The sequence below is a fragment of the Pongo abelii genome, chromosome 7 (genome assembly GCF_028885655.2).
Source record: "Pongo abelii isolate AG06213 chromosome 7, NHGRI_mPonAbe1-v2.0_pri, whole genome shotgun sequence".
NCBI lineage: Eukaryota > Metazoa > Chordata > Mammalia > Primates > Hominidae > Pongo > Pongo abelii.
This window is the reverse complement of record NC_071992.2, coordinates 113082472-113102021: the sequence shown is the minus strand read 5'-3', so window position 1 is coordinate 113102021 and position 19550 is coordinate 113082472. Positions and strand designations below refer to the sequence as shown.

General features: G+C 43.0%; 1 protein-coding gene and 1 long non-coding RNA gene across 4 annotated transcripts in view; one reads left to right on the top strand and one right to left on the bottom strand.

Moving 5' to 3' along the window:
- CPQ (carboxypeptidase Q) overlaps nt 1-19550 on the bottom strand; it is a 585190-nt gene that overhangs the window by 46884 nt on the left and 518756 nt on the right. The window contains exon 8 of one of the 2 annotated variants that reach the window (XR_008527671.2): nt 39-1552. The exons of the other annotated variant lie outside the window; for it this stretch is intronic. The gene's annotated coding sequence lies outside the window, so the exon portion shown is untranslated. The remainder of the gene's footprint in view (nt 1-38; nt 1553-19550) is intronic. 2 annotated transcript variants of the gene reach the window in all.
- Nucleotides 893-15087, top strand: LOC129047490 (uncharacterized). Of its 2 annotated transcripts, none has more exons than XR_008509205.2 (3): nt 893-1112; nt 5547-5699; nt 6295-15087. It is a non-coding gene; the product is annotated as an uncharacterized LOC129047490 (long non-coding RNA). The 2 variants fall into 2 exon arrangements; XR_008509206.2 differs by having other exon boundaries at nt 1009-2316.

Here is a 19550-nt window from a genome sequence, read left to right as displayed (position 1 = left end):
AAGTTATGTGAATGTAGTCTTTCTCTCTCTCAAAATACCTTATTGCACAGTATTCACCCTTCTTATGATGATGTGAGATGATAAAATGCCTATGTGATGAGATGAAGTGAGGTGAATGATGTAGGCATTGTGATGTAAATGTAAAATTCCAGAAATAGACAATGCATAAGTTTTGAATAGGGCTCAGTTCTGAGTACTATGACAACATATCGCACCATCCCACCCAGGACATGAGTCCTCCCTGTGTCCAGCATCTCCGCATTGTGGCACTGCTCACCTTGAGTCACCTAGTAGCCCTCTGATATGGTTAGGCTTTGTGTCCCCACCCAAATCTCATCTTGAATTGTAATCCCCATAATCCCCCATGTGTCAAGGGAGAGACCAGGCGGAGGTAATTGGATCATGGGGGCAGTTTCCCCCATGCTGTTCTCCTCATAGTGAGTGAGTTCTCACAAGATCTGGTGGTTTTATAAGGGGGCTCTTACCCCTTCCTTGGTGCTTCTCCTCCCTGCAGCCTTATGAAGGTGCCTTGCTTCCCCTTGGCCTTCTGCCATGATTGTAAGTTTCCTGAGGGCTCTCCAGGCATGCTGAACTGTGAGTCAATTAAACCTCTTTCCTTTATAAATTACCCAGTCACGAGCAGTTCTTTATAGCGAGTGAAAACAGACTAATACACCCTCTCAGTTATCAAATTGTCCTGGTATTGCTTGTGTCCAAGTCCCCCTTATTTTACTTAAGAATGGCCCCAAAGCACAAGAATAGCGATGTGATAGTTTTGGACTGGGTTGACTGCGGGTAACTGAAACTTTGGTAAGCAAAACTGTAGATACGAGGGGACTACTGTAGTTTTCAGGAGGTGATTGCAGGAAGCACTGGTGAGGAGTGGGGCAGTAAGACTGAGATGGGAAGGCAGCCAAGTAAAGCCCCTCATCAGGCAAGTTGTTGCTGTGGACACTAAGGAATGCTGGGAGCCAGCATAGAGCACAGGCCTTGGAGTCATCCTATGTGAGGGCAGAGGGAGCTGGGTGGGCCCCAGTGGGCACAGTGGGTAGAGGGGGCTGTAACAGTTAGAGCGAGGCTGTGGGCAAAGCATCATGGGTGCTGATTGGCAGGTGAGAGTTGGGCTACATTTACAGTGATGGTAAATGCAGAGGGGATAGAGTTGGGCATTGCCAACATCTGTGCAGGGCACCTCTCAGAAGAATCACCAGGGAAGTAAAGATTGAAGAGTAATGGTTTTACATCTGCACACACTCCAGGCTAAACAAGCAGGGGCTGTGGGAGAAAAGGAGAGACTAAAGCTGTAGACCAAGAGTAGAGCAGCTACAGAGAAGAAAGCAGCTTCAGTGAGGGGCCAATGATGTCAGAGTGAGGACCAGAGAGCAAGAGAGCTAAAGTTGAGAATTTTCCTGCCTGCTGCTCCCGTTCCCTGTGCAAAAAGGAAACTGTACTTGCCTGTCAGGCTTAATCATTTCAGTCCTCCATGTTCTCATACTGAGCAGCCTGCTAGCACAGATGAAGATAAATGGTTTTCTCCTCCTTGAGAGTGGAGCTGGACATGGGAGAAAAAGTTTGCTATGTCAAAAAAATTAAGCTGCTTTTCTTGGCACAGAAAGTTCCACAGATTAGGGACAAAAGGATCTGTGAGTCCTCCTTTTAATTGGTCTAGTAGTCAGACTGTTTTTCCCAAATGAATTCTTGGGCCAGTATAAACTTCTGCCGGAGTTGACTCTGCCATTCCTCCCCCTACCCATTCCCCCCAGAAGAATGAGCCCAGCCAAGGCCTCTTCTGATTCAAGCTAAGCTTCTGGAAGGCAGCCAAAGAGTCAGTCTTCGGCAGGATTACGGGGTCTCCCTTCAGCAAACATGCCCTATTCATCCCTTGGGTCTTGAAGTGGGCTGTCTTGGGGGCTCATGGTACGACCTCTCTTCCTATCAGTGGGGCTTTGATTTTTGCTGTTAGTCAGGGCATAATGTAAACGCCTCTGAACTCAGGGCATCAGCCCAGCCCAGGGAACCAAGTTGTAAGAGGCTGAGTAATGGCCTCCAAAACTATCAGGCTTCCATGTTTGGCAATGTAGAAATGATTACTCTCTATAGTAGTTCTCCAGGGAGGGGAGAGAGGGAGAGAGAGAGAGAGACAGAGAGAAGGAGAGAGAGAGATTAATTTAGATTAATTTCAAGAATTGGAATTGGCTTCTGCAATTGGAGGAGGCCTGGTAAGTTCAAAATCTACAAGACAGGCTGGAAACCCAAGGAAGAGTTGATGAAGCCACTCAAGTCTGAAGGCTAAGAACTCCCTCTTCCTCAAGAGAGGTCAGTCTTTTTCTCAAGGCTTTCAACTGCTTGGATGAGACCTACCATTTTATGGAGATAATCTGCTTTATTCAAAATCTACTGATTTAAACATTAACCTCAAATTTAAAAAAATTACCTTCATAGCAGCCTCCAGATGTGTTTGGCCAAACATCTAGATGCCATGGTCCAGCTAAATTGATACCTAAAATTGGCCATCATATTCCCCCCATTCTACTGTTTTTTTTGTTAAACAGATGAGAAAACTGAGGCTCAGAAAAGTATAAAAACCTGCTCAAAATCACGTAGCTAGTGTGCGATTTGACACACAAACCATGCCTTAGCCACCATGTTATAGAGAGGTTGCAGATATAAACCCAGCTTTAGACTGAAATTGGTTGTGCAGAAATATCCCAATTCCCTGAGCAGATTGGAAGCTCATTCCTCCTTCATCACACCCAATCTGGCCAACAGGCTGAGGTGGCCTTGACCAACTTGAATTCTGCTTCTTCCTACTTACTGCTCACTCTTAACCTTCTGAGTCCTCTCTGTAGGTCGCCTTCTGTCATTCGTACTTCTCTGTTCCCTGGCTAAGTTTCCTTCAGCACATGCTTTCTACTGCTTTCTATTTTTCTCAAGTTACTTCTAGCAATTCACAAAGCTTTGGGGTACCTACATTTAGTGAGAGAAAGCTCTTAGTCCCCACAACAAGTCAAGCTAGGACACATTTAGTTGGGGATAGTGAAGGGGTTTCTCTTCTTTACCCCATCGCTCTCAGCGAAGTGAGAAGAGAACTCAAATGTTACCGCTGGGAAGGCCGAAGGTTTGTCCTCAGCAGACCATGAAGGCAGGGCCACCTCTTAGACATCTTTGCACCCTGTGACTGTCAGTGTCCAGTCAGGAAAACTGAAACATTCCAGAGATTTCAATCAGAGAGAATTCTATTTGGGGAATTGACTGAAAAATCTAGATGGTATATTTCAATCAGAGAGAATTCTATTTGGGGAATTGACTGAAAAATCTAGATGGCATAAGGAGAACAGTAAGGGAAACCACAGATTAGTAACTGCAGAGAGTTGCTACTGCTCCTCAGGCCATGGAGAAAAAGGCAAAATGATGCACCCAGGGAGTTCAGTTCACCACAGAGGCTGCTGCCTTTAGAACCACATTGCTGCTGCTGCTGTAGCACCAGAGTCTTCCTGCTGTGGGTCCTGCCTTGATCACCATTATGGACCCAACCACCGCTGCTGCCAGCACTGCTTCTAGAAGCTGGAAAACATGGCTTATCCCTGGACTGGGGAGTGCATTTTTAGGGAAATGCCTGAAATTGATGCAGAGAGGGAGTGATGCTAAGGGTATAGCTATGGCTACAAAGCTCTGTGGATATTCACACATCAGTGTGTGTGAACTTTCACCACATAGAACCCAGACCCGGTTGGCCCCCATGTGGAGCTCCCATTGCCCACTGTCCTCCCTCACAGCACTTGGCACTTAGCCATTTTTTCATTTGTTATTGGTAGTTATTTATTTCAGTCGTCTTTCCATCTAAACTGCTAGGACCATGAAATAAGACCCATGCCCTCCCCACCCCTTGTATTCCCTTGCATCCCCTGAGCCTGGCACTCAGTGGCCACTCCATGTACATATTTGACTGACTACCCAGCTGGATACCTCAGGAGATATCATTTTCTCTTCTCACAGAGAATCAAAGGACCTCATGGGAGTGCCCAGTTTTGAGAAGAAAGCTAGATTTGCCAGCTGTGTTTTCACTCAGCTATGGTTGTATCATTCAACTTTTAACAAACAGAAGTTGGCAGGAATAGGAAGGCAAAGTGCAGCAGAAATAAAACCCAGGAGGACACACACTCCCTTCGGGAGGTGCCTCTGAGTTGGGCGTGGTGGTGACTGAAGCAGGCGGATCTGGAATGCAGCAGCAGCCAGGAGCCCGCCCAGATGCTCTCGTCCTCCATTTGTCCCTGCAACCATTATTTACAGCTTGTTGCTATGATCCCAGAAGCTCATCTTCACTCCCAAAGGAGAGAGAAGTAAAGTAGATTGATAGGGTGCTTTCATCTGTATGATGTTTTGTCTGTGAGCCCTGTGGGAGCTGGCATGCTGAGAGTAGCTACTGTCTTCTCCGTGGTCCGGAGTGTGGACTCTCCCCAAGAAGCTTCTCTCTTTCTCTCCTGGCTGAAAGTGGATACATCAATTTCTATCCCAGAGGTGTTAGGCTGTAATACTGAGAGTTCATGAATGTCACTGTCAAAGCCAACCAATGACCACAGCTTGGACTGTGGTCATTGGACTACCTCATTTCCAGATGCATTTTAACCTTGTCCTTGGCAATGCATTTAGCAGGCCTTGCACTTGTCCAACAGGCTGTCACCCATTCACCATTTATTTGACCACTACAGTACAACCATGAGATGTCTGCAAGGCGCAAGGCATATGCTTTTTTAAAACCAAGATATCCTTTTGTAGGAAGGATATAAAATGCATTTTATCTTGCAAGCCCACTTTGATCATTTATTGGTGGCTGCCTGGGGCTCTGTGTTGAGAAGGATTCTGAAGTACAGAAATCACTTACTTATGGGCACCAGAGGGCTTTTAAAACTCTTTTATAAGAAATATACTAATAACCAAAAGGCCTAATAGGATGCATTTTAAGAGTCCCCTGGGAGGAATTCTGCTGCTTCTCTAGAATTCAGAAGTAGCTATGCTTATTCCTGTCTTCCTTTCTTTTTTTTTGTTAATAGCAAAATTTCCCTTCCCAACACACTTGCCTATTACCACACATGATATATTTTATGGTATCATCAAATGTTAGAGCTGAATGATTCTTTAGAGAGCATTCAGTCTAAGGGTCTTGTTTTGCAGAAGACAAGGCTAGGGGATGCTGATTTTCCAAAGGGCAAATGGCTAGTTAGTATAGGTTCTCTTTCATTTGTCTTCTTTTGGACCCTTTGCTCCAAGGCAGAAAGTTTGTCATATCTTAGCTCTGCTAGTAAAGAACATGGAGTTGTGTAGGACTGAACTAGAAGTGTATCTTGAGCCACAAGGATACCACCTTTCAACCACATAGCCTGGCTCTCTCATTTGCTAGTTGAGTAACCATCATAAATCGCTTAACATTGCTAAGTCTCAGTTTCCTGACCAGCAAACTGGGGGTGAGGATTAAATGAGATAATGAATGTAAAATGTGTAGCACTGGGCCTGGCTTAACAAATGTTGGCTATTGTTATCATCTGTAGAATGATCCAGCTGGACTCAACGAGACGCTCTTGTTCTAAGAGCTGATGCTTCGGGACATCTGTTGATAATGCATGGGATTGTTTCTGAACTGCCTGTGATGAGCTCCATATTTTCATCAGGACTGTTCTATCAAATGAAATGATACGTGGAGAGTGAGTTCTTGGCTAACAAAGTATTAGCCATTGTTTATTTCAGATAACATATTTATCATCGTTATTATTACTCCTACTATTAATAACTGTCAAGGTATATCTATCAATATGGCAATATTTATAATTCCAATGGCAAGTTTCAAATCCATGAAGGACTCTGGAATTTTTAATTCACTAAGGACAAGGTGCCAGCCTTTGTATTCTGACTTGTATCTTTAAACGGACTCTTCTCAACAAGGTGATGTTTTCTGGGTGAACTTTATATCTTGCTATAGTTTTAATTAGTATCATATTTGTATTTATTTTTTACTGGTATATAATTTCTAGGCTTTCATCCATAGTCATTTCCTAGAGTGTACAGTTTTAAAACACCCAATAAATAAATTATAAATGTGTGTGTGTGTGTGTGTGTGTGTGTGTGTGTGTGTGTCTAGGCTGAAGTCCGCATTGGCTTCTCAACAGTGAGCATTAGGTATTGGTGAAGGGGAAATGGTGTCTTGTACCTTGGGATGTTGTCTGGGCACAAGTTCTAAAATATGTCATTTATCTGCTGAACTCTACCAGGATGGATTTCCATCCCACTCTTGTGTTTCAGTCCACACCATCTGTACCAGGAAATGGGCTGCAAAGATGTTACTGACATGAACTCAACTAATTTCTCATCATAAAGTATCTGGAAGCTCCAGCAAGCACCCATGGCCTGAGTATCATCCTGTTGGAGACTTGCTCCATTTACAAAATCCAACAGTGGGACACAGAAACATTCCTGCAAGGTCCAAGGAATCTCAAGTGTTCTTTATGGCTCGAGTCTATAAATTCATTAGGGAAAACTCACTGAATCTTAGGCCTATTTTTTTTTCTTGAAAAGGAGACATAAACACAAAGTGAATAAGCAAAGGCTATGTGATTAGAGGGCCTGGGTGAGAATCCAGGTCAGACCCTGCTGCATACAAGTCATCTGACCCCAGGACTGGAGCCTTTATCTCCTCGAGTGTCCATTTTCTCATCAATGAACCGGACGAGGATTACACGTCCACTGCTGATTTATGGGTCCTTGAGAGGATCAAGTGAGGTAATAAATACAAAATGATTTGCAAATTCTTAAGTCATTTTCAAAAATAAGTTTCTTACAATAATCATAACAATGATAACCATGCCTAGAAAGCCCTGCCCTACATTAAAGACCCTCAAGAGCAGGAGGTTGGAAAAGGAGAGATATAGGAAACATGAAAAGGCATCAAGTCTGCTCTGAAAAAGCTGTCACTCAGCCTGAGTGTGTGATCCTGACAGCGAAGCACCAGGAAGCCTGGCAGGTCTCAGTGAGTGATGGAGACCCCAGTCAGCACAGCTTCAGCAGAAAGGAATTTATTGCCTCTCATCCCCAAGGAAATCACAGCTGGCTCCAGAAGTTTAGTGTCATCGGGACCCAGTCTTTCTCACTCAATCTCTTGGCTCCACTTTTCTCTCTGTTGACTTTATTCTCAGGCAAAAATCATCCCACTGTTTTTTTAATCCATCCCAGCAATAAAAGAATGGCTCTCATTCCCAACAAGAGCCCTCGAGCTGGGTCTTCTTGTGTCATACTGATTGTGTTTCCTAAAGCCAACCACTGTGGCCAAGTGAATGTAACATGTGAATTCATTCATTTATTCAGTACATAATTATTGAGCATCTACCATACTCAATACTTTTCTAGGAGCATAAGATATAGCAGTGAACAAAACAGATAAGTAAGTACATAAATAAAGAAATGTTAGACACTGATTCAAAGTCAGAAGTTTTGGGTGAAGGCCAGGACCCTGCTTCTTTAGCAAGCTCTTCCTGAGTCATGCCTGCAATTAATCTATGGTCCATGCTGTGGAGAAGCACAGTGTAAAGAACCCACTCCAAAGAGCCAGGGAGCAGCGTCCAGCTGCAAGTCCCCCTTTCTTCTGTCAGAGAAGTTTGCAGAAGTGAACACAGTGGGTAGACACCCCAGTGATAGCTACAGGATGGATGGGAAGGAAGTCTGCTTGGATAAAGGGCAGGAGCAGGCACCTTAATTGTTCAAGACATCATTTCCCACCCTAGAGCACCCCATTGCCTCCCAAGCTGAAACTCATGTATTTCCTGCAAATATCAAAATGAGGATTTGTTTCTTTTCTCTCTTTCCAACTTAAATATTTGTAAAGACTCAGTCTATGTGGGAACTAATTGTTTTGTGCTCTTAATGCAGGTCTACATGTTTAGGGTTCAATATTAATGTATGATGATCGGTTATTATTCCACTAGCTGTCCCCCTCTTTCCTGCTACCCTTCCCTTCCAAATGGCCTATTGTATCTCATTTCTCTTCTGAACCCCAAAAGGCAAAGGCTTGTGGAAAGTGTTTCTGTGTGTGGAGGCCTAGAGGCTTGTTTCTTAGAAGCAGGGAGAGAGAGATGCTTTGAAATCTGGTTTTACAAGCCTCTCAGTTTCACCAGAGTTACCTCTTATGAAACCAAAGCTGGGACTGAGCAGCATAGATAGGCTTCGAGAACCTTTCATGTGCAAATGTCCTGAGGCTATTTCTGTCAGCTTCCTTTCCTCCTCCTTCTGTTTGTTTCCCCAGGAAATCTTTGCTGTGTGACCTCCTTTTCCTTTGAACTTTCTATCTTGCATTTCCGCCTTTGGTCACTAACTTTCCCTTCTCTGATGGTCAGAAACGGGGGCCTTGTGCTTTGTACCTAGAGGTGTTCTAGAGATGTCTACCCAGCAAATGAGCGATTGTTACAATTGAGTGTGGGGGCTGGGAGGAAAAGAGGCACAAGAGGAAGGCAGGGAAGGAAACACGCAAGTAAGCAAACACTTCCATAGAATTATATTTAAAGGAGGCAACTGGTGTAATACCTTCTGGAGAATAGGGCAGGGCAGGGTTAGAACCACTCCTTTAGAATGTTGCTTCTGAATCATTCACAGATCGCTCACTTAATTGGAAATGTAGATTAAAAGTGGAGACTTAGAACTATGAGGAGGCAGATAGAAATGCCTCAGAGATCATCCTCTCTGGGCTGATGGTACAAAAGAGGCAAAGTGAGGCCAGCAAGAGTGGGTGACTTGACCAAGATCAGCCAGGACCTTTCAATGACAAAGCATAACAAGTCATAGGCAGAAGCCAGGGTGGCCAAGGAAGCTAAGTTTCATCCAGGATCATAGTTCTTAGCCTAAGTCATATCATAAAGAAAAAGTTGATATCCTCTGGTCATTTATGGAGAAAGAATGTTGTAAACTGGATTTTGACTTTTCTCACAAATTCTTCCTTGTGTGGCAAGACCAATGAGTATGCTGGTATTGTGTGGGCAGTTCCACTTGTAGAGGAGAATATTTGAAAATAATATGGCAGCTCCTGACTGGTGATTTCTGGTTCTCTCAGATCTTGCATTTTCTCTTTTTAAAATAGCATCCTAAATAGAATTTGAATCCTAACTTTATAAAAAATAATAATAAAATAAAAGGAGGAAGTATTAATTCAAATCATGTCATGTCCCGCTTTCAACCCTCCAATCCAAAGTCTTAGCAAGGCTTATAAGGGCCTACCTGGTCTGCCTTGCCCACTTCTGACTTCCTCTCACTATTACTGGCTTTATTCTTTCTAAGATGAAGTTAGGCATTTAAATTCATCAAGTCTGGGGAAGTGGCTTATCTGTTTCTGTATGTAAGAAATTATCTCCCTTTTTTGTTAAACAGTCAGATGAATTGTCAGGATTAATGCCTGGACTATGAGATTTGAATCCGAATGAAATAGTCTAGGGAGGCAGGGAAAGAAATACAGTGAGGCATTCATTTAAAAAATATTCATTTGACCTTATGTACTAAGGTGAATGCGGGTAGAAGTTCCTGAAGCCAAGTTCAGATGTGACTTCCTTTCCTAAAGAGGCCCAATTAAGATCATATATCAGGTTGGCTCCTTCATTTGCATGTGAAAAGGCACAGTTACGGATGTAGCGGATTGTTTGCATGGCAAATTATAAGGAAATGTTTCTTCCTTCTGCCATCAAGACACTGTTTCAGCCATTTCCATATTAATTTGTAGGCTGGAAAGCTCTTGTTGCCATTAATTATATCTGGGCAAAACTGGATTGAGTGGAGATAGGTTGGCAATAAAATAGGATGAGGCAGAAAATCTTGCAGAGTATCTCACCAGTTGAAAGAGCAGGGAAAGGACAAGTTTGAAATTATCTGTGCAAAGAATCCAGCTCCTTGCTGAATCTCCACTTTCTCCATGTCTTGCAGGTGATGTGTGCTTCCTAAAGGACTTCTGTCACTGTGCTTGCACAAGGTGCAGTTAGAAAACCAGCTCTCTTGCTTTGTGCTGCATTTAGCCGAGCCAGGTTGGCAAAAGTTCGTAAAAGCGACCCCATTTTGTTCTCTCTCCCTTCAGATTTCAGTTTTGGTGTAAGTTTTGGTTGGCAAATTGCATTCTACAATGAAAACGTTTTCTTACATTTAACCCTAAGTTGGCTTAAGATGGGCATAACCAGTCCTGATGCAGAAGGAAATAGTTAGGATATTAGGTCCCAGATTGCAAGCAAACTCAGTCCCACATCAGAGCCCAAGGAATGAAGCATCGTACCTCAAAAGGCGCCCTAGACTTGAGCCCTCTAGACTAGCAGAGCAGATTCTCATGACTCTTAGAAACTTCTGGGTTGAAAAAGAAATTTCAAATTCTTGGAAGCAACCTTTCCCCTACTTTCTCACAACAAATCCCTGACATAAACACAAAAGACATAAACATCTACTTAGCTATAGAAGAGTGGAGTTGTTATATAAGAGTAGCTGCATGAGTTAAAAAATAAAAGATGGGCTAATAAATTTGAAGGACAAAATTGAAGTCAGAAGAACTAGAAAGATGCAGATTACATTTTTTTCTGAAACACAGCGTAGGGTGAAAAATAAAATAAGACAAGGGTTTTGGGCTGAAATATGCTAAGGACTTGCTGAACCCAAGCTTTGCATAAAAGCAGTTCAAGATGCTTATGTATGTGAGTATGTACATCGCTCTTTTTTTCTTTCTCTAAACCTGCTGCTGGACTCCATCATCCTGTCCTTTTTCATAACCTTCTCGGCAGGACAGATAGTCTCTCCCAAATGAGGCTCTATTTGCCTTGCCAAATCCCATTCTGAAAATTCAGCTTTCCAAACAGCAGCTTTAAAGGGACACAAACAAGGCTGAAAACTAGAGAGCAACCTAAAGGAACAGTTTGAGTTAGGAAGTTAAAGAGAATCTGAGAAGCCCTGTGGAGTGAGCTTATATTTCCTGAGGATCCTGCTGGCTTGTGCCAGTTGAGGTGACTGGTCTGTCCAGATGGGACGTGTGACTTTGCGCACTGGGCTGTAATTGCCCATGACAACTGTAGCCTAGTTACTGCACCAAGAAAAAGATATACCAACAATAACAGCACCCGGAAGCTCATACTGCTCGAAGCAGATGTCCTATTAAAACTGTAATTGTCTCCGTTAGAGAAATTCCTCCTCATGTTCTCATTCTTTGTTTCATATACCTTTTTTCAATAGTCTTTCTCTACCTTTTCCCCCAAATATCCTGGTGTCTCTTTTTGTAGAAGAGAAGCAAAGTTTCTTTAACCTTGACTGACTTAACCTAACCTTGACTCCTCTTACTGTTTGGGTGCATAAGAAGTATTTTTCTTATGTGTTTCGCATCATAGAGGCCCTTGTCTTGGGCATTACATTTTGCATTCATTTACCCATATACCCATCTGTCTACCCATCCATTCATCCGTCCATCCATCCATCCATGCATCCATCCATCCATCCATCCATTCATCCATCCATCCATCCATCCATTCATCCACTCACCCACCCATCCATCCATCCATTCATCCATCTTCCAATATTCATATATTTTCTGAACCCAATAAGAGCATTGATTATTTTTGCCTGCCTGGAGCTGTTTCCTCTTCCTTTGGGCCAATGTTCTCTTTCATGTTAAATCCATGTGGTTCAAGTGGGATTGACCACAGCACTCCGCACGAAGAATGGACACATCACCCACACCAGGCCACTGCTCTACCCCAGTGACTGGATTGATTAGGGAAACCAAAGCCACTCCAACTCCTTTGTTTGTGGTTAGAATTCTTGGGGAAGAGAATGTCTCTCATACAGCTGGGATTGCCAAACTTTGGGAATGTCAGCTTCAAGTTGCCAACAGCCACGAGAGAAAAGTGAGACCAATAAGAAGAAACAGAACTGAGAGATGGCAAGAGGGCAGTCAAATCCTGACTTCCTGATTGAGCTCCTGGATCCAACTGTTTCAGTTCTAGCTCTGGAAATTTTCAAGCTTGTGGAGTAAGTATTCCTTTTCAATTAAGTCATTTTGAGTTGAGTTTCTGTCACTCATAGTTAAAAGAGTTATGTCTACTCTATGCCAGGTAGCCGAGACAAACCAATGAGAGAGCCCAAACAGCCTAGCAGAGTGGTTAAGAATGTGAACTTTGTCACCAGCCTTTGAATTCTGGCTCCACTGTTGACAAAGCACACAAGCTCAAAGTTCCTTTGTACCTCCATCTACCCATCTATAAAATGGTGAAGATGTAAATAGTACCTACCTCATAGGTTTTTGTGAGGATAAGCTAATTCATCTAGAGTGGTTAGCATGGTGCCTGGTCTGTAGTGGGCATTCACTAAATGTGACTTGTAGGCAAATTGTGGTCAGCAGTGCCCAGAAGCAATGAACAAGACCAAGCCTATAATAATACTCTCACAAATCTGCTTTTTTATCTTTCTCCTCCTCTCTATCCCACTGTGGTAGGTTGTACAGATTCCTAATTTATAACCATGGTCATTGGTATTGTTTGCCTCCATGGCATAGCTCAGGAAAAGCACACTAATATACCACCTCTCTTTACCCACCTAATGATGGGTGGGTAAAGCAAATGATGAAGGCTGGACATGTCTGGTGAGAAGTTAGCTCCAAGTACATGAAATGATAGTCTGAAATGATAGTCTACAAATACACTATCAAGCAAGCTATCCCAGAAGGGCTCATTAAAAGGCAGATTAAAATTTGCAAATAGCAAGGTTATTAATTTAAAACACAAAGTGAGACCGCAAGAGGAGAGAGACGGGGTAAGTTAATGCACTTAGGATCAGACACAAGTATAGTGGAAGGACCCCACTGTGCAGAAAAGGGTTAACTCAGTGGGTCTGGGGTGTTCAAACCTGTACATCCCAAAGAAAGGACTGGCCCTTGGACTAGTTCAGGGAGATAATTCCTGAGCCTTTGGAATATCCTTACTGATAAGAGTGCTACTGTTTGCCCAGAGCCCTGGGCCATACCAGATAGTTTATGATAAAAATGTGATTTAGGTGGTAGACTTGGGCCATATGCTATCAGTTTGACCTCTAGGGGGCAGCGGGGGCCTAGGGTTTGAGTAGCTAAGATAAGCTACATGGGCACTCCATGCCTATGTGGCTAAACTCCAGTAAGAACCCAGGACACCAAGTTTAAAGCATGGTTAAACTTCCCAGTTGGCAGTACTTTACATGTAGTATCACACATCATTTCTGGGAGAATTAAGTGTTGTTCATACAATCCCATTGGTAGAGGACAACTAGAAGCTTGGACCTCGTCTTTCCTGGACTCCACCCTTTGCATATTTTCCTTTGCCAAGTTTCATCTATAGCCTTTGCTATATAATAAACTGTAACCATGAGTATAACTGCTTTTCTGATTTTTGTGAGTCCTCCCAGAAAATCATTGAACATGAGGGCGGCCTTGGGAATCCCTGATATAGATAGGGATGGATTTGCTGGGTTGATGTCACATACCTGTTCTACTAGAGATATAAGGACAAGTATGCCTGGTGACAGCTATAGCTTGCCAGTTAGCAAGATGAGCAGCTCTAAGTTCTATTTGTTTTTGGGGGCAGAGGACACATTGGACCAGAAAGATACAGCCAATAGGTTGCCAAATTAGGAGATCATGTATATAAAATGCTCATGTCCATTTGGTACCTCTCGGTGTTTAGCCTTATGTCTAAATGTCTATCTAGTACATTACAAATATTTAATACTCAGCTGCATCATAAATATTAGCTATTTCTCGGTCCTTTCATCCTACTCAATCTAGGTATAACACACACGTTCTACTTGCTATCTGCTTATCTTATGCTTAACACATCCCATAAATTCTGCCTACGAGAACCAAACTTTCTGCTAAGTGGCTACTTATTTATACTTTCACATCTTAAGATTGTTTGCCTATATTTTGTGAACTACGAGCTGATCTATTTAATAGACTGAAAAAAGCATGAACATTACAGGCCTGAGAGGTGAGTTAGGGGAGAAGAGTCATGACTATATCACTGCTATGGTTTGAATGTTTGTGTCCCCTCCAAAATTCATATGTTGAAACTTAATCACCAATGTGACAGTGTTAAGAGGGGGCCTTTAGGAGGTGCTTAAGTCATGAGAATGGAGATCTGATGAATCAGATTAGGGCCCTTATAAAAGAGGCTTCATACAGTGTTCAGCCCTCTTGCCCTTCCATCTGCTATGTGAAGACACAGCAACAAGGCTCCGCCTTGAAAGCAGAGGGCAGCCCTCACCAGATGCCAATGCCAGGAAGCTTGGTTTTGGATTCCCTAGCTTTCAGAACTGCAAGAAATAAAGTTGTGTTCTTGATCAATTACTCCATCTGTGGCATTTTGTGATGGCAGCAGAGATGGACTAAGATAATCATTAAGTGCTTTAGTACTGCAAGTTCTTCAGTTCTGGAAGGTCATCGTGGTGAGGCCCAGCATACACAAGTCCTGATTCCTGATGTCCCGGTAGCTGCCTTCCAAATTTTTTAGGTCTTATTCATTGTTTTTCCTACATAATGATAACAACGGCAATTAGTTATATAGAGTTACTATATTCCAGGCATCGTTCTAAACACTTTCCATAAATAATGGTTTTACAGGAACCAAATGGGGCAGGGGCATATTTAATCTTATTTTTACAGAGAACATAAGGTGGATCTGGGTGCAGTAACTTGCCCAAGATCAACAGCAGAAGTGATGGTATACCAGGAACCAAACTCAGGCAAGCTGGCTCCAGAAACCAGACTGTTAGCCACCGCATTCTGCTGACTTACAGAACAGTGTCAGCTCCTCATTTGCATACCGCCTTGGCTGAACTCAAGTGGAAATGTCTTATAGACATTGCCAAATGTACAATATTTAAAAGCTAAAAATGCTTAAGCTGAATGTTGATAAGAAACTAAAGAGTGAAGAATAGAAATACATTAATTTTTATTAACCTGTGACAAGATCATCATTCAGTAAGATGTTATATAATTACCTTAATTGTCACATGGGCATGAAGAGCAGAAGTTCAAAATGGTAGAATTTCATCCAGTGCCAGCATAACGAAGTAGATATTCTTAAAATATAATTCAATTTGAAGGTATCATAAGAAAAATTGATTTATTAAAAATTTTCACAGATATTGAAAACATATAATAAAAAGGAAACCTCAACACAAACAGCAACTTCAGATTTACCTGATATTTGTCACAAGGTTTATCTGCATACTTACTCACTCCAAAGTTGGGAAGACAAACAACAACAACACACAACAGGGCTCCTGGCCCCCACTTGTAGAGGGTGGGTGAGGTCAGGGTGTGTCACACTCAGTAACCCACAGGGAGAGACATTTTAACATTTCTTCCCTTAAGCTAAATACTTGTGAATACTTGTTATAATGGTTCTAATTTCCATTACAGGTAACTATTTGGGTTATTCTGTTGAGGCAGGGCAGAAGACAGGAAAAATGACCAAAGTTAAAGGATGGAAGACAGAGTCTGGCTCTGCTCTCATTGTGTGGCCTTTTGTGAGTCTGTGGGCCTCAGTCTCACCATCTGCAGAACTGATAACCATACCCCTCTCCCGTGGAGTAATGAGAATTGTGGGAATCGTGGAGCAAAGCAAAGTACTCTGCACAGTGTCAAGCACATAATAGGTGCTCAGTTAGTAACTGTGGAATCTGATGCTTATATATATTTTGTCAAAATACCTCTTTTGGAGAAAAGTTCCTAAATTTTGCACATCCCAGATTCCTATTTGCCCTCAGAATGTTGGTGGAGGGTGGTGAATGGGTTGGAAATTGTGTTGCTGGCTCTAAACAAACTTTTCTTGAGAAAACACAAACTTTGTTTTCAAGGGCTTCTAAATGAAATCTCATGCAGTTTCTTGGAAATCAAGAGTAGCTCTCATGAACATGTTTTAAGGCACAGCTGATTGCAGAATCATCTGGAATAGATGACATGGGGTGTAAGATCCTGTAATATGTTGTCTACACCTATTTGCCAATCCAGATAGACCAAGGAGCCAGCCCTGGACAAAGTCTGGGGTTTCATCAAGATCTTAATTTTATAGAATAAGAGGTCTTGCCGAATCTCTCCAGCTCATCTTGCCTCTTCCCACCTTCCCCTGCTACTTGTTAGTGAATCCCCATAGGCAATAATCCCTGAAGCTAATGAACCCAAACACAACAGGACTCCTGGTCCCCACATAAACCCAAACACTGCAAATGGTATTAGACACTCCCGTTAAGCCCTTGTCCGGGAGAGGGCTGTTGCCACCCAACGCGGCCTCCTGATTAGCCTCTCACTGGGAATCACTGTAACTCCCTCAGCTTAGGCCAGGGAGTTCTCCTCGTAATTAACCTGTCTTTAGAGCTAATGGTTCTTACTGCTAGGCCTCTAATGTAGGGCAGCCAGCAATTCACCCCGAGGGCTTCTTTCCATGTGTGAAACCAAAGCATTTTTAAAAAGTCTTTCTGTGGCAAATCAGCAGCCTAAAAGTTGCTTAGAAAGCTAATGGGAAATGCTGTTATTACACTGAGGATGGTCCCACTGGACCCGTATTTGATTTCCTTGTTCTTCTTCCCTTTTATTTACTTTAACCAAAACAACAAACCATTTGAGTTTATCCCCATTTATACGTGTTCTGTGACTGTGAACAAAGCCCTCTCATATCCCTAGGAATACTTGACTGTGGGTTGCTGGAAGCTGGGATTTCGGAGAATTTCCAGCCTGAGAGTGATGTTGTCCTTAGGAAGGCTTCGAAGATTGAGAAGCTAAATTGCCCCCCTCTGCATACAGGGACACACTTATTGAGGCTAGGGAAGAAGGCTTGCACCTTCCAACAGAAAACCTGCTAACAAATTATCTCCACCAGAACTCTAAATAAGTAAAGACAAAAACAAATGCATAAATGGACAAACAGAAATTCCCAAGATCCTGAAACAAGAATGAAAATGATGTGGTGTCTCCCCACTCTGTTTGTAAAAAAAGTGGGTTTGGTGATCATCACAGCAAGAGGAGCTGACATTTCTTGCCAATTGAGGACTTGCCAGACGCTGTTCTAAGCTTTTGAAAACTGTTTCCTCACAAAGTCCTAACATCAGCCTTGTGAGGTAGATGCCATTAGTCCTGTTTTACAGATGAGGACACTAAGGCAAACACACTGAAGGCCAGAAAGTGGTGGCATGTGGCTATGGGCTGGCTCCTGGCCATGCTCCGAGCCAAGCTCACCTGTCGGTGTGAGGACGTCCTCCCTGGGTCCGCCACAGGTGACCTGCTGACCCGCCTAGTTGTATAAGGAAGTTGATGCTGTACATTTCTATTGCACAGCATTAAAGCTTCAGGAAGTCTCTCCTTTCTAAGCCTACTTCTCCAGTCTGTCCTTATTTGAGTCTCTTCTCAACCCAGTCAGTTTCCATATGCAAATCCTGCAGCCATGTCAAACCAGAGGGTAAGTGGGAAGCAGCATCATCCAATGACTATGCTCTGGGCACTTGCAAGGTGTGGGGCTCTGGGATGAAAACACCAAGGTCCTTAGACTTGAGGATGTCTTAGCCTGATGGTGGAGACACATAAGTATACAAAATTTCATTACATACAACAAATGTTATTTTTATAGGTACAAATAGAATTTAATTGATGGCAGGTACTATTCTTAGCACTTCTCATAGATTTTTCTTATTGAACCCTCACACCAATCCAATGAGTAGTTGTGGTTAATGATACTTTGCAGGCAAGGAAGTGGGGGCACCGAGAGGTTATGTGACTCACCTGTAAATGGCGGAGCCAGAGTTGTGAGTCCAGGCAGTCTGGTCCCAGAGACTGTACATTTAACCAAGGTGCTCTGTGGCCTCTGTTCTGATAAAGGCAGGCACTGAGGACCTCGGGAGCATAGAGGAGCAACAACCAGCCCAGCCTGGAGGCACCAGCAGAGAAGGGCCTTTCCAGACAAGAGGGCTCCTGAGCTGCGTGAAGTGGAGGAGAAACACTTGACCCTGTGATGCAGTGCTGTCAGTAGGTGGGCAAGCTACATGCAAAGGGAGATCTTTTCACCTCTGCCAGCCCATAGACCACACTAGTCCGTGACTTAACAGGACATGGGTTGGATAAAGCAAAACGTGTTGCTGGCGCATCATAGAGTCCATGCTGTGGTCAGAAGCAATAGGCTGGACGTGCACACAGCAACATGGATAGATTTTATGAACATAACACCCGGTGACAAAAGGAAGACACACAGTAGGACCTGTAGCCCAATGTCATGCATGTAAATGAATAATGCATGCACACAAAACAATATATATTGACACATTATGTAAGAACACATAAAAATAAAATGATTCCTATCAAACAAAGTAGGATGGTTGCCTTTGGGGTTGGGAGGAGAATGGGAATGGAAAATAGAAATAGGATGAAATAAAGCAAGAGATGCATTGGAATGACAGCTTGCTGTGAACTGACGAGAATGATTAAGTCAACCTTAGTCCCCGAGGGACTCAGGAGGGAAAGAAGAGGACCCCTATGAGTGACCATTAAGCACTCTTTTGCTAGGACTTGTCCCTATCCACTTCCACAGGGCTTAGCAGGAGCACCTAGTTGCCATCTACAGTGTGAGACCATCCCCTTCTCATGACTGATTGGTCAAGGAGTGGGCACCTAACACAAGCTCAGCCAATCAGTTCCCTCCCTGTTACAGAAGCTTTATTACCTTCCATTGCTGGGGCACTGAAACTGAGGGTTAAGGGGAAACAGGAGCCTAACTGATTCAAATTCAGTCTCCATCACTAGTCCCACGACTTTGGGCATGTTGCTTAGCCCCTAAGTAATTGAGGTTTCTTATCTATAAAGTGGGAAAATATAATAGCTGACTTAAAGGATTGTGTGAGGATTTGTTGACTGATGAAATGCGGGTATAGTGCTTAAAACAGTGCTTGCCACATAACAGGGTCTCCATAAATATCTGCCATGGCTTTCCTGAGAGCTTGGGAACTGGGAGAATAAAGGGCTTTATCTGGAATCTGGATGGCTGATCAGTATGACAAGGAGTAAGTCACTTTCAATTGCATTGGAGCAGTCTCATCATTTTATCCCCATGAGCCATAGAAATATCATCATTTTATATAATATTTGTGAGGTGAAGCAGGTTGAAAAGCACTGCTGAGTAGGCAGCAGTCTCCAGTTCAATTCCTGAAGCCTCAGCCTCACTATATCTGAGACCTTGAGTTCACATGATACCTCAGTATCTCCTCTTTTTTATGGAGTTAGTTTAAATGTATTTTGTCTCTTACCTATAGAGTCCTGATTACGAGGGTCATAATGACAGAGAAAACCGTAAAGTATCAGCCTCTTAGCTCATCTCTGCACACGGTAATTTTCATGGTGTTTTCTACCTGGTGAGAGTCATCCTCAAGAGCTGATTACTTAGTTAACAATTGTTGAAAAACAAGTACAGGCCGAGCGCGGTGGCTCACGCCTGTAATCCCAGCACTTTGGGAGGCTGGGGCAGGCAGATCACAAGGTCAGCAGATCG